Source organism: Erithacus rubecula, assembly GCF_903797595.1.
Source record: "Erithacus rubecula genome assembly, contig: SUPER_Z_unloc_2, whole genome shotgun sequence".
NCBI lineage: Eukaryota > Metazoa > Chordata > Aves > Passeriformes > Muscicapidae > Erithacus > Erithacus rubecula.
This window is the reverse complement of record NW_027635860.1, coordinates 10,045,932-10,057,970: the sequence shown is the minus strand read 5'-3', so window position 1 is coordinate 10,057,970 and position 12,039 is coordinate 10,045,932. Positions and strand designations below refer to the sequence as shown.

The 12,039-nt window shown below is 44.8% G+C and overlaps 1 protein-coding gene across 5 annotated transcripts in view; it reads right to left on the bottom strand.

Annotated features, from left to right (window-relative positions):
• PIP5K1B (phosphatidylinositol-4-phosphate 5-kinase type 1 beta) overlaps positions 1-11,536 on the bottom strand; it is a gene marked incomplete at its 3' end in the record, with an annotated part of 99,326 nt that extends 87,790 nt beyond the window's left edge. For 2 of the 5 annotated variants that reach the window (XM_079331211.1, XM_079331215.1), the window contains exons 1-2: positions 7,527-7,725; positions 5,656-5,760 (exon numbers count right to left, since the gene is read on the bottom strand). Of the gene's footprint in view, positions 1-5,655; positions 5,761-7,526; positions 7,730-11,314 lie in introns of those variants that run through there. The other 3 variants (XM_079331212.1, XM_079331213.1, XM_079331214.1) reach the window with 3 other exon arrangements.
• Positions 11,537-12,039: the final 503 nt, after the last annotated feature.

Here is a 12,039-nt window from a genome sequence, read left to right as displayed (position 1 = left end):
AAGCAGTAGCACTTCAGACTCCAACTTAAGTGTACAAAAAACCAACTGAAGTCACACCTAGATAGACACCAACACACAAGAAAACCTGGTATGTTCTCTGGCAGGGTAGGGAAACCTAGAGAAAGGAAAGCAACCTTGTAAGCACTAAACAAAGGCCTGGGGCAGCCATACAAAACACTCAGTCCTGTGTATGTTTCTTGGCTATTTTGCATGAGAACACCACAGTGCACTGAATCTGCTCTTTCATGTGCAGACAATTAAAATATTTCTGCATCGACAGGTCAAAATTAGTTGCTCATGTTCTACATAATTCCCGACTGAGAGCTTGGGACTGAGCAGAGATGACAGTTTACAATACTCCAAGACTTAATTAAAGCTTTGCAGGCCAACAAGTAGGACACTCCTCTTACTGCTGGAATTTCCTTTTTTTTCCCCCCCAAAAACTTAAGCATAAGACTTCATATAAGAAATGCATTTTCAGATGAGAAGCAGTATGGGAACCACCTTAACCTAAATATTTACCGTTATAAAGTACTGATTCCTTAGACCTGGCTCTGAAAATATATTTCTATATAAAAAAAAAAATTTAGCAGGTATTCCTATACAAATGATACCAAAGCAATTTGCCATTCACATTGTCAATTAAGACCTTCATCTGATTGGATGAATTGTTTTATTGAAGAGGCCTCAAACTGCTCATTATCAACACAAAAATTTGCATTATTTTGTCTAGTTATATCAGAATATTAGAATATCTCTTAAAATTATGCAGGTATTTTTGCTTCAATTTTAGGTACTTTTAATATCTTATACTTAGATTCCTTTATTTGCACTCCATGTAGTAACACCCCATGTGTGTTCTTCTGCCTAGAAAACAGACACAGCTTTAAGAATGCCATCTCTGCTTTCTGCATACACTAAGAATCATTACACTGACAGGCCTGAAGATTGTACCGTATCTCTGCATGCAAGCAGCACCACAAATTTCAGCAGAAGTCTAACAATCACAGAAAAACTGATCAGAAAGACTACCACCCTTACTCATTCACATTCCCAGTAGCTCAAAACTACTTCTAGTGGAAAGCCAGCAAAGCCTCTAAAAAAGGTAAGTTTCCAATCTAGATTTCTACTACCCCTAAGAAATAAATAATGCTCTTTCCATTAAGTACGACTTAAGAGCCCTACTACAGCAATCTATGAATAGCTGGCAAAAAAAGTTTATAGTATAAACAAAACCTGATAACATTAAACATACAAGTATCATTATTTAACAAGATTACTTTGTTACATCATCATGTTTGTACTAAAAACAAAACCAGAAACTGTGGACTCCCATGAGAAGATTTACTGTTTTCTAGCCAGAAAGCTCCTCACAATACTTCCTTTGTTTTCATGTTGAACAAAGTGACTAAACTTAGTGGATATCTCTCTTGTCTTCCAAGAGCTTCTATTACCATTCAGAATGTGAAAGTTTCTTTTCCTCTAAGTTGAGTGGGGTGTAAAGAGCACAAGTACCAGTCCCTTAAAGGCTTCTCTGTGTGCCAGCCTTCATGTACTGTCACATACCTTGTACAGTTAACCACACTGACTTCCTCATCACTCAAAATCAAGCAAAGACACAAGTTTTGGCAGAAGCTGGGAAGTCAATTTTGTCATAAGGGTGTGTTCCCTCATGCAAGGTAAGACACATGAGCCTACTTCTTCACAGGCTACTTGTTTAATCACAGAAGCACCACGGAATGTCTACAGCCCAGTGACCAGGAGCTGGGTTACCTGAGTAAGAGGCAATCTCCACACCATCCCCCCTGCTCAATGAAGAATCTCACATAAAACACATCACAAAGAAATACAGAGGTCTCAATCAGCACCTGCAGGTGTGGATCTGCTGATTATGCATTGCACAGGGAAGAGAGTAAATGTATAGTGATCTATACTGCATGGCAACCCCTCTAACAACCTAGAAGCCAATTTTCACCCCACCATCCTCAGATAAATCTCTTTTAATATGGTCAGCAAACATACTGGAGAGAAAAGGCTGAATAGGACTACATATTTTCTTAGCAATGTTTTGTTAGGCAATCAAAAATATTTGCATATTCAGACAAAACATTAGCAAATCTTCTTAAATTTGTAAAACCCTAGAGGAAGAGAAACAGACGCTAAAGACAAAGGATCATGACACAGCTGACTCATCCCTTGACAGAGTTCTATGTTGCTCTTGACAAAAAGCTCTGACTCACAACACATTAAGACCAAGACTTTCATTAGTATAAAAGGGGAGAACATCTGCAGACACCAGAAAGTTATCTTAGTAGTAACCAGGAAAGCCCAGAATCTTATCATTTAGCTCAATCATCTTTTGAAGATTTTCAATATAGCTCTAATAGGAGCCACAAAAATTTCTCATCTCCCTTTTAAAAATTTAACCTTACAGCTTCGGTTAGGGAAGGTACATAGCCAAGAAGACTGTTCTTTTGACCCAAAATAAATATTTTTATTAATCTTCTAATTGGAACTAGACAGAAGTGGTAGCTGCAATGGATTTTTACACTACCCAAATAAAAACCTGGCTCCTTCCAAATTTTCTGGCTCATGAGTGTTCCCAACATTTCCCAAATTGTGTAAGCCAGCAGGTTACAAACTTCCCTCCAAAACAATCAGAGATCAGCAGAAATCTTCAGAAAACCAAAAAAAAAGGCCATTTGGCATACAGCCTGTGAGCCTATTACTGTCATTCGTAATGAGCAAACCACAGTTGGAGATGAGTTATTTCACTCAGTTATGCCTCTTTCAAGTATTAAAAAAAAATAAATAAATTTTAAAAAAAAGAAAAAAAAAATCAGCCTTAGATTTGGGGAAGAAACAAGAGCTTGTAATGAATACAAGAGCATTTGCTGGCTCTCACGGACCAGTGGCTAATGGCAAGAGACTTCACAAGATTTTTCATAACTAAATGGCAATGCCATTCCAGCACTGGGAAACTTTTCTACACATGCCAGCCAGCAAGAGCTGCAGACAGACACAGATCAGAGGCCAGAACAGGCTGCCAGCCTCAGTACAGACCTGGAACTACCATCAGGTTACTGCTGCTGGTATCTCCCTGCTCCCCCGCTCCTACTGTTGGGAATAATTACACTGAGACCTGTAGAGTGACAGGCACATCCCTCCTACAGTTAACCACAGAATCATAGAATGGTTTGCATTGAAAGCATTCTTAAACATTATCTAGTTCCAACTCCACTAGCCACAGACAGACCACGTTACTCAATGCCCCATCCAACCTGGCCTTGAATACTTTCAGGGACAGAGCATCCTTTATTTCTCTGAAAAACCTGCTCCAGTGCCTTACCACTCTCAGAGTAAAGAATTTATTTGTAATATCTAATCTAAACCTACCCTCTTTCAGTTTAAAGCCATTCCCCACTGTCATATCACTAAATGACCTCATCAAGAGTCCCTCACCAACTCTTTCAGGCCCCCTTTAGGCACTGGAAGGCTGTTCTAAGGTCTCCCCTGAACTTTCTCTCTTTCAGGCTGAACATCCTCAGCTTGCTCAGCTTGTCTTCATAAGACAGTTGTCCCAGCTCCCACATTATGTTCATGGCCTTCCTCCTGACTCTCTCCAACAGGCCCTTGTCCCTCCCTGTGCAGGGACCCCAGAGCTGGATGCAGCACTGCAGGTGGGGTCTCACTGAGCAAAGCAGAGGGGCAGAAATCCCCTCCCTCCCCTGTTGTCCAAGCTGCTTTGGACGCAGCCCAGGATGTGGTTGGGTCTCCAGCTGCAAACACACATTGCCCAGTAATGTCCAGCCTCTCATTAACCAGCAGCTCCAAGTCCTTCTCCCCAGGGCTGCTCTCAATCCCTTCTCCTCCCAGCCTGTGTTTGTGCTTGGAATTGCCACAATCCCCATGCAGGACCTTGAGCTTGGGCTTGTTGACCTTCATAAGAGTCACATGATGTTCTCAGGCCTATCCCAGTCCCACTGGGTGCTATCCCTGCCCTCCAGCATGTTGACACCACACAGCCTGGTGTTGTCAGCACAGCTGCTGAGGCTGCACTCCATCCCACTGTTCCTGTCACCAACAAAGCTGTTAAACAGCTCTGGTCCCAATACCAGCCCCTGGGGACACCACTCACCACTGCTCTCCACTTGGACATTGACCCACTGACCACAACACTTTGAGTGTGACCATCCAGCCAAGTCCTTATCCAGCAAGAGGTCCACCTGCCAAATCCACATTTCTCCAGAGACAAGGAACAGTGGCAGTGTTTTGTGTAAGTCCAGGTAGGTGGTGTCAGGTAGTCTCTTAACTATCATTTCTATAACCCTGTTACAGAAAAGACAATCAAATTTTTCAGACACAGTTTGCCCTTAATGAACCCATGTTGGCTGGCACCAAGCACATCCTTATTTTCCATGCACCCGAGCACATGCCCAAGAGGATCCATGCCCTGATTTTGCTGGTCACCGAGGTGAGACTGATTGGCCTGTAGCTCCCCTGTAGTTACACTATCATCTAGTTGCATGGATGTATCCTCTGGCATTTAGTTGATTCACACTGGTACTCATGCCAAGAAGCTCACCAGGAGAAAAAAAAGCAAATTACTTTCCCAGATAGTGAAGGGTATAAAAATCTCTGTGTACAGTGTGCAGAGAATCCAGTCCATTCACACCCTTGGCAGGCGCTGATCTGATGAGGAGCTCTGCCATAGAGTTGTCAAAGTAGCTGATTTTGCTAAAAAGTAGCAGCAACAAAAAGAAAATACCCTGATGGGCACAGAAAGTGGGACTCGGGCTGGGGACAAGGCAACACCAAGCTGTTAAAACCAAGCCACAACTTTCTTCTAGATTAAATGAACACTGACAGCAATCTCACATAATCAGCTTCTCAAGAGGAAAAGAAACTATCAGGTCTCAGCCTAGAAATTCAACTTCTCTTATACCTGTTCCCTGCTATTTACACCCCCTCCAGCACAACACAGCCCCACAAAATCTAGGCTGAACTTGCAAATTGTCCCAGCTAAAGAGCCAGTTGAAAGACAGCTGCCCTTCACATTGTTTTCTCTTGTTGTTACAAAGTTATTTTTAATTCAGATCCGTTCAGTGATCTGATATTATCACAAAGCCTTACCAACAGTTCTGCAACCACAGCCAAAAAAGTGGCAAACTGCCGTAACACTTGTAGCAGTTTTAGTCAGCTTTGTTTGGTGCTGAAGCAATATCTCATTTAACTGCAGTGCTCACCAAGCTGCAATCTTACACGGCAGCAGTTTTCTCCAGTTCAAATGGCATAGTTAAGTTTCTGGAGTTATTAAAGGCTTGATAACTGTCAACTGCTGCAAATTACACAGAGACTTCTACTGTTGCAGGGTATTAATTTTAAGTATTTGTGCAATCAAAGGATCCTTGTATTTGTGTTCATAATGTATAATACAATTGTGATCATAAACTAAAAGCTCCACAAAAGGACATCAAGACAGACTTTTCAATTTATATTTTTGCTTGACAAAATACTGCTAATTCCCAAGTTTGCACAAAGATAAAGGGAGCCAAGTGGAACCTGATCCCAGAAGTCTGATACTTTTTTTCATAGGATGAGTTTACGATTCACAGTGAACTGGTCTCCTTTAGAAGAGAATAAAAATCATCTTACCAACACTGGGTCTTGATCTACACTCAGACACTTCTTATACAGCACTGAACGAATCTTTCAGCTTCTGCTCCTCAGCTCCAGGGTGTGTAACATGTATTCTCCGGCCTTAAAGAGACATTTAAAAAGGTACATCACTATCCACAGAACTTAAAGTACTGCAGTAACATGGATCACATAAAAAACCAAAGGGTACCAAACAGGAGGCTGGCCAGGTGACACACAACCACAAAACACATGAATCTTGAGCTAAAAGAGCAAAGAAAAATGAGCACAGTTATAACAAGGCCATCATCCAGCACCTGCTTTACTAGACAGAAGCATCCTATGACTGTGCAAATGCACAGCACTACAAAAAAATTTTCAAGTAACTTAGTTTTTGATTGTGATGCAGATCATAGCTGTGACACACTGAAGAAAACTACTGCGAGCTTGCTCTTTTAGTTTCTAAAAATTTCATATTTCAAAATACAAAACACACTCTGTGCTGGTTTCACATGCTCGGGGGGAGGGGTGGATTCCCCTCAGAGAGGACTCCATGAGGCTGGGGAGTGGGAGAGACGCTCCCATCTTTGGGAGCCTCCCCCGTGAGCTGCTGGCACCAATCAGAGAGCTGGCTTGGTGATGGACAGCTCGGGAAACCAATAAAAAGTTATTTCGCTTTCACAAATCACAGTGGATCAAATTAACTGCTCTTTTTCGGCTTCCGGCTGCCGGGGAGGTGAGGTGGCTCTGGCCGGGGCACCGGCCCCGGGCTCGGCGGGGGAGCTCGGCCCACCATCCCGGCCCCGGCCCCGGCCCTGGCCCTGCGTGGGAGAGCTTGTCTCAGGATCCCGACCCCGGCTCTGCGGGGGACCCGGCCCGCCGCATACTCCCGGCCCCCGGACCCTCCCGACCACATGGCTTCAGCACCGGCCACATGGCCCCAGCCCTGCCAGCTCGGCTTTCCATGTGGCTTCTTCGAGATCTGGATACAACTTTAACTCTTTTAATGCCTGGATAAGATTCTTGATCTCCTGAGCTCCCCTGAATGAAAAAGAATAAAGCATGGAGTCCACAGAAGTCAGTGGAATGAAGATAAAGTTCCTTATGCGAAGAAATTGAAAAGATGCAACTGATAAGTAGCTGAAAACCTTTTTTGTGGGGCTATGAGGGGATTATGACTTCACTAAAATTCCTTTAAACTGTGAAATATACTTGGGGAGGTTTAGTGTGCTTGAGAAGATGACTTTTTGCTTCGAGGAAATTGAGCTTTCTGTTTTGGGACTGGAATATGAACAAAGACATTTGATAGAGAAGGAGATGAAGAGAATTTTGTTTTTCAGCAGCCTGCCTTTAAAAGTAGCACCCCATGTGTGCATCGTAACCCATGGCTCTGGAAGGACTGTGGGAATGAGAGGAAAATTCATGGTTCTGTAGGTCCCGGGCAGATACAAACTGTGAAGGTGAAGACACCCCCCAAGCCATAACTAAAAAAGGAACTTTTCTCTCTTAAATGAACTGATTATTTGGGTGGATAACTGACTGAAGTGTTCTCTGTATGTTGTTGGTAAGAAATGTGGAATGAAGGGAGGAGAGAATAATCTAGAAATCTTATTCTGAATTCTTTTTTTGTGTTATTAATTAATTTCTTCTTGTACCTTTTTAAGTTTTAAGCCTGCCTTGTCGCTACTCCTGGGTCCTGTCTCTAAAAGAAATTAAATATATTAAAATTGGCAAACCCAAGTCACACCGTGACACATACACATCTAGAGAATAGTGAAAATAAACAAGGTACTTGCAACACTTGCAACTTCCTCCTATTTCACTGATGACAAATAAAAGAGTCCAGCTTTACTGCAAGGAGGAAATAACAATAAAATAGTAAACTGTACCTTGCAACAGGTTGATACAATTTTCTAGTCACAACTGGAGAATGAAGAGGGAACGTAAAAAAGTGGAATTTCCAGCTTACTGAAGGACTTAAGTTCTTGCGTACTTACAAGGAAAAAGGCTTTTTCTGGACTTTACAATCGTGAAGAATTAAGACAACATGCACCACCACATAACAGCAGCAGGAATCTGCAATGACAAATCAGACACGTGATCTACATCGAGAAAATAAAATTCAGAGTATCAGTACTCTGAATCAGTGAGCCCATAACAAGTAGTGACAATACAAAACTGATTCAAATACAAATTATACTTAGAGAAGGAATGATCCAAACTGTACCTAGCACTGAATGGCAGAACGTCCAGCAGAGAAGACATGAAGATCAGGTTCCCAATTCCTCCTTGCTACTGCCAGCAAAGACTTAACTTAAAGAGCATCCCACTGCAGTCAACTTATATAGATCTTGCTATTAAGCAAAATGGGGTTTTAATCAGTAAAGCATACTCATTGATAGGCTCCTAAATGAGCACTTTATTTTGCCTGATCAGTTTGCCTTTTGGCTTCTACAATATATAAATTTTAAATATGGTATCTACAAGCAGCAGAATCACAGAATCATTCAGGAAAAGACACTTAAGGTCACCAAGTCCAGCTGTTAACCTGACTGTGCCAGGTCCACCACTGATCCATGTCTTTTGAATGCATCCAGGCATGATGACTCAACTACTCCCCTGGGTGTTCTTCTCCAACGTCTGGCCACCCTTCCAGAATAGAAATTTTTCCTAATACGTTATCTAAACCTCCCTTAGTGCAGCTTAAGGCCTTTTCCTCTTGCCCAATTTCTTGTTACCTGGGAGAACAGAATGACCCCCATTTGGCTACACCCTCATTTCAGCCTCCTTTGCACTGCCCTGAGCCTCCTTTTCTCCAGGTTAAATAACTCCAGCTCCCTCAGCCACTCCTCACAGGATGTGTGCCCCAGACCCTTCACCACCTCTGTTCCCCCTCTCTGGACATGCCCCAGCAACTCAGTGTCTGTCCTGCAGTGAGGGCCCAGAACTGAGGAGAGGATTGGAGGGGTGGCCTCCCCAGTGCTGTGCCCTGGCCCTGCTGGCCACACTATTGCTGGAACAGGCCAGGATGCCATTGGCCTTGGCCACCTGGGTACTGCTGGCTCATGTTCAGCTGCTGTTAACCAGCAACCCCAGGCCCTTCTCTGTTGGACCCCTTTCCAGCCACTCTGAACGAGCCTGTGGCACTCGATGGAGCTATTGAAGTGCAGGACCTGGTACAGCATGTTAAACCTCATACCCCTGTCCTTGACCATCAATCCAGCCTGTCCAGAGCCTTCTGCAGAGCCTCAAGCAGATCAACACTCCTGCCAGCTTGGTGTTGCCTGCAAACATACTGAGGGTATACTCAATCCTCTCATCCAGATCATTAATAAAAATCTTAAAGATTTACTTAGCCCTGGGAAACGTCTCTTGTGACCAGTCACCAGCTGGATGTAATTCCATTTACCACCACTGTATGAGCCTGGCCATTGATACAGCTGTTTTAACCAGCAGAGAGAGCAGCTGGACAAGCCATGGGCAGCCAGCTTCTTCAGGAGAATGCTATGTGAGACAGTATCAAAGCTTTCAGTGAAGTCCAGGCAGCTACATCCACAGCCTTTTCCAGGTCACCTTCTCACAGGAGGTGATCATATAACCAAAGCAGTCACACTGCAACACCAACAAGTATAGACTCTTCAATCACTGTGTGAGACAAATCTTTAGGCAGGCTCTCAGCAATTGCTAGCACAGCACTGTATTGTACAGGGTGCTGAAAAGAGCATGGAAGCTGTGCCAGCTCTTATCTACCCTTAAACCAAACTTGAGCTGGAGGCAGTGCCCTGTAACCAGCTGCCTGAGGAAAGGTTGTTGCCAGTCTCTACTCTAAAGTAGCCAAGAATGCCAACACACCTAATGTGCCTTGGTTACATGGAATATAAACATACTGATTAGGTACAGTACGTTCAGGACTGGAAGAATTGGTAAGCACATTCTCAACATGACCACATGAAAAAGTAGTTTTTATAGTTTCTAGCCCATTCTACTGGTGTAAAAAGTAAAAAGAGAATCCCTTTAGGATCCTACAGGCTAGATAAGTAAGGGAGAAATCAACAAATTCCACAAATCCATCCTAAAACGTGAGCAAATGCTTATTCTTAGGCACATGTTTAAATTCTTACAATATCAAGAACATTCAAACACGACTAAAGACAGCCTTTACCTAGCATCCAATGAACTTGGGAAAAGAAACCTCCTGCTGCTTTTAATGGTTTAAGGATCAATTCCTTAACTTAGAATATGATTTTCACCTCCCGGTTTTATCTATTTGCAGGAAGAGAAGAATCAAGGGAAGAGATAAAATACAGTAAAATAAGAATAATTAAGAGGAACATTTTTACTGTTTTATTTTCCCCCAATAAATTGTTAGACACTGATCCTTAAGAGCAAAAGAAGTTTGAATAATTGTGTTCAATTTTGGTTTTTCTGAATCAGTTTTGAAATAGCTATAAGGAAAAATCCCAATAGGTTATGGGAAGGAAACTATTTGATTGGAGAAAGACGTGACAAATTAGGTATTATTTATGTCTTGGAAGAGTCCAAGTCACAACTGCATTAGGCATTCATTAGAATGTGTATTCTCTGCTTCAATGGACTTTTTAGGAGGAGGAGAATTTAATGAACTTCATTACAAACCATCTCCAGCATAATAAACCATGAGATAAAGATCCTGTAAATTTACATTGCTACATTAAAAAGCCCAGTGGGTGCAACAATATATATTCATAAATTTCAGAACTGCCAATGTTACTTATGTTAGGTGCATTTTAAGAAGAATTTCTGTGGTTTTAACATTGATCTAAGTAAGTTCTCTTCACCTTACATTATCTAACAAATGTTAGAGTCAAATCATCTACATAAACACGACTCTCTAACAGAATAGATGGAACAAAACCCTCTGTTTCTTCACCTTAAGCAATATCCTTTCCAAAACAACATGAAACAAGAATATTTACATTCCCTTAGGGAGAGATAAGTTTTCCTAAAGCAACACCACGTACCATAGCTTAGCTTTTAAGAGGCAACAGCTTTAAAGAGAAAAGAGGGGGGCAGAGGATAACCCAAAAACCTCTGATCACCTAAGCAAGGTATTGGAGAGATTGCTAGTTTACAGAAGTCACTTTATGTATTAACAGGTAAGTTTACTATTTAAAGATTTTCCCGCTATCGGGCTCTATTCAGCAAAATCAGCGTTTTGGGCAGAAACGCTTCAGTCCAGCCTCACTCTCCCTGCAGCGCCCAGCCGGACCTCTACAGGGATGGGCTGCGGACACCTGGAAGAGCCCGTTCAGCTGCAGCACAGATCAATCCCGAACGGCCAGCGCCTCAGGCATGCAGGAACCTACCTCGCACCGCTCCCCTAATGCTGCTGGGTCCTCTTTTATCTTAAAGTGTTGCAACCCCACAACTAAGCGACTTAAAAGTCCGTGGAAGTTCACAGAAAAATCTCCCCGCTCCCAAAGCGAAGACAGACAGACCGACAGACACACAAAGCACAGGAACGAGACACGTTTTCCGCCGGTCCTTCAGTCCCCAGTGCCGGCGGGGCTCCGGCGGGGACAGGCACCCGCCACAGCCCAGCCCGGGGCCCCGCCGGCCTCCGCCCCGCGCCGCCCGCCTTCCCCCAGCCCTTATCTCCGGAGCCGAGCTGAACACGTAAGAATATAATCGCACAAACCCGGAGAATCCCCGCCGCAGTCCCTGGGCTCGCCGCGCCAGCAGCAGGCGACACCGGCGGGCAGGGCAGGGCAGGGCAGGGCAGGGCAAGGCAAGCTCCGCGCTGCCTGCGGCCGGACCGGCAGCGGGAGCGCTCTTGCGGGCGTGCCCTCGCCGCCGGCGCCGCACACAGAGGACGGAGAGCGGCGGGGACCCGCCACCCGGCCGGCACTGCCGAGCTCCTCCGCCTCCAGCGGCAGATGACGGCGGAGGCGGTGCCGGCACCGCTCCTCCCGCCCGCCGCTCCTCCCTCCGTCCCGCCCGTCCCGGGGGCGAGGCGAGGCGCGGCGCCGCTCTCGGTGGGCGTCGGGCGGGCGCTCCCCGCTGGCCCCGGCCGCTCCCCTCGCCCTCGGATGGGGGCGCTCCGGGAGCTCGTTTGGGCACGGGCCGGGCGGGCAGCGGGGCTCGGTGCTCCCGGGTCCGCAGGAGACCCGGTGCGAGGGGCTGTGCGGGGCTGCGTGCCGTGGTGCTGCACGCATGCTGGTACGGCACCTGCTGTGACAGAGGGGCTCTGGCTTCACTGTTCACACTGACAAACGTCTTCCTAACTACATTTCCTCTCCTTCAATTCGTGCCCAGTACTCTTCGTCTTATCTCTCTTCCTGACCAAGGGTTCCTCTCCGGCTTCTCTGTAGGCCCCCTTCAGATACTGGAAGGTTGCTACGAGATCTCCATGCAACCTTCTCT